Here is a 3263-nt window from a genome sequence, read left to right as displayed (position 1 = left end):
ACTTTGAGAAGTATTAGCATAGGCATGCAAAAAAAAAGAGCTCGAAGGACATGAGCTATGAGCTAAAAAGTCGACTTCTAACATCATAACATTTCTGGTAGCATTGGCATGAGCTTGAGAAATTAACCCACCATAATTTCTAGTCTACAAAAAACTTTTTTTTGACTTTCTACTGCTTTTAAGCCTCTTCAAATTCTTTTCGCCTCATGCTTTTGGAATCTCTAATGGACTCTTCCAGTCTACCATTTATTTTACTTGTATTCAATAACAATAAAAGTTAAAAACTAGCAACATGACAGATGCAAAAGCAAAGCAAAAGCAAAGCATCAAGTAATTATCACCTAAATAACACATAGCAAGCAAAAGAATATGGCTGACTCTGCCAAGTGAAGTTCATAATCCTTACCAACCTTAACTATTTTGACTAGTTGATCATAGTTAGCATGTCCGTAAAAGAATGGCTTTGCAATGAGAAAATGATACATCATGGTTATGGACAAGAAAAAAATGTCAAGGTTACCAATGCAATGTAAGAATCAGAACTAAATCCTAAATAACAGTCAAATTGCGCTTTTTATGATGTATCATCACCCAAATTCTCATAATGCTAATTTCAGAATTAATAAAATCATAGCTTCTTTAAAACATTGATACTTAATTGTGTGCTACAATTGATCAATTCATTAAGTTTCAATTCAACTCATTATTTTTCTTGCTATGCTAGCTTCCCCCACTCTTCCATTAGTGCTCTGGTAAGCTCGTCTCTTAGTTTCTTCATGCACATGCATAACCACAGTTAGAGAAACAGAAGAGGGGGTGGGGGATATAAATTTTCAAATATTTTTATTCGTAAAATAATAAATACTCATGTTCCAAAGCCTTTTGACATCATGAGGAATGTGCATGCTTAGTTAAATGCTTTCCTATATCATGCCATATTTATATTTAGCATTATGGCCAGTATTGGATGAGAGAAATGATATAACAGATTAGATAAAATCATACAAAAGACCCCAATACTAAAGGGACAAGCAAAGAAGATTGGAAAGAAATGGAAAAAAGTGGGTGAGGTTGGCTACTTGATGTTATTACAGAAAAAGTAAGCGGTTTTTGATGTGTAGCTGTATTTCTTTTTCTTTATCTAATATGACATAATTTCTGTAGTCTTTACCATTGGTTGAAATTAAATGTGAAGAACATCTTGTCTCATATAATTTCTGTTAGTGACCATAATCTTGGTACTTTGTCATTGAAGCATGAAGAAGCTGAACACCGTAGTAGTTCCTAATATCCCCTTGCCTTGATTGCATTGTCTTCAAAGACTAAATATCAAACCTATTTCAAACCTCAACCAATTTATCATAAATACCACAAAGAAATCCAATAAAGAGACATAACAAACCTGGAGGCAACGCAGACATTATATTCTTTTTCCAGGATGATAAAACTCTGCAAGCTCCCAATCTATTAGGCGAAGCTTGCGCTACTCATGATCAATCATTACATTATGCGGCTTTACATCCCGATGCATGATTCCTTGAGAGTGGCAATAATCTAGTGCCTGTAAGAAAATATTCATAAAACTTAACGGTTGCTAATGCAGTTGACAGAAAAAATCATAAGCTATGAAGTTTAAGAATCATAAATCAGTGGAAAAATACAGAGTAAGGAACATCATGTAGTAGAACATAGGAACGTCTATGGTATCTTTTTGCAAGCTAACCATCCTGACTATGCGTTGATAAACACAGAGAAGAAATCAGCTCAGTAGCACAAACATTTTAGAATCTGATGCCCTGAACAAATTCAGAACTGATAAAGCATGAAATAATCAACTCAAGGAACTAAAACAAACTGTCAACTAAAAGCATTAAGTTTCAGGCACAAATAATCCAATAAAACAACAAAATTACCGCAACTCCATTCTCCGCAGCATCGAGCGCTTCATCATCATCATTATGAAATGTTTCAACGATCCCTTCCTCAGAAACCATAGCTCCTGCAATTTTAGTAGTTGTAGTTGCCATTTCGCAAAGTCTATCATGTATTCTGAAATTTTGGATAAATAATTCAAGAGATCGAAGGAATTAGAGTAAACTATTTTCAAGAGAACAAAGGAAAACATGGAGTGGAACCTACCTCGCGAGCTTGTGGGAGGAGAATCTTACAGCACATTAGCTCGATGGATGAGATTGCTGGCGTAAGAGAATGCCACCGGAGGAGATTATCGCAGTAGGAGATTTCGCCGGAGGAGACCGTCGCAGGAGGAGATTGTCGTTGGAGGAGAGGTCACCAGAGAAGATCGCCGCTGAGGAAGATGTCACCGAATGAGGTCGTCGTTGGAAGAGGTTTTCGCCGGAGGAGATCGGTCGGAGAAAGTTGTCGCCGGAGGAGATCGGTTAGAGGAGATCGTCACAGAGAAGATCACTGTGGCAGTGATTCAACCTTTACGTTTCAAATAAAAATGAAAATTGGATGAGGGTTATGCTTTTTTATATAGCAGTGATAATGGCGTTTTAAAACCGCCAGAATTAATAAAAACCGCCATTAAATGCAATTCAATTATAGCAACACTAAAAAACGTCATAATATCCGGGTATTACGGCATATTTACAAAATTGCCATAATACTTATGCCATTTTATGTCTCTTTTTTTGTAGTGTACGTTGACTCCATATTGGAAAGCCAGGGTATAATTGTCAAAGTTCGTTGCTTAGGTATGTTCTGATGCAAAGAATTCCAAAAGAAATTGAGGATTTAGGTTAATATGATGCTGGTACCCTTGTATTTTACCCTTACTTTTTTCATGCTGCAGGATCTTAAATACTATATGCTAAAGGAAGATGTCAGTCCTTGTATATTTGGTCCAATAGAGAAGCAGAGATGGTCTTATGCCTGTGCAAAGCAAATGACCGATAGGCTAATATATGGTAAAGAATCTACTTTTTCTCTTTTATGGTAAGCTATAATTAGATTTTATTTTCTTTGTTAACTTAATTATATTGCTGTGAAAAACTATAGCTGAGCATGCGAAGAATGGCCTCAAGTTCACAATTGTGAGACCCTATAACTAGATTGGCCCAAGAATGGACTTCATTCCTGGTGTGGATGGACCATGTGATGGTGTCCCCAGAGTTCTAGCTTGCTTCAGTAATGTAACATCAGCTACCTGGTTCTGTTTCTAGTAAATGTCTTTCATGATTTTGATACACATCAGCTACTTGAGATGTTAATTCTCTTTTGGGTCCTAAAGATATGAGTTG

At 36.2% G+C, this 3263-nt stretch overlaps 1 long non-coding RNA gene across 2 annotated transcripts; it reads right to left on the bottom strand.

Moving 5' to 3' along the window:
- LOC110271184 lies at window positions 1187–2446 on the bottom strand. 2 transcript variants are annotated; one of them, XR_002361603.1, is made up of 4 exons: window positions 2140–2446; window positions 1914–2049; window positions 1403–1561; window positions 1187–1322 (listed from the first exon to the last, which is right to left on the bottom strand). It is a non-coding gene; the product is annotated as an uncharacterized LOC110271184 (long non-coding RNA). The 2 variants fall into 2 exon arrangements; XR_002361598.1 differs by having other exon boundaries at window positions 1313–1561.

The sequence above is a fragment of the Arachis ipaensis genome, chromosome B01, assembly GCF_000816755.2.
Source record: "Arachis ipaensis cultivar K30076 chromosome B01, Araip1.1, whole genome shotgun sequence".
In the NCBI taxonomy this organism is placed as follows: domain Eukaryota; kingdom Viridiplantae; phylum Streptophyta; class Magnoliopsida; order Fabales; family Fabaceae; genus Arachis; species Arachis ipaensis.
The sequence above is the reverse complement of the archived record's forward strand: the minus strand, read 5'-3'. Positions and strand labels throughout refer to the sequence as shown.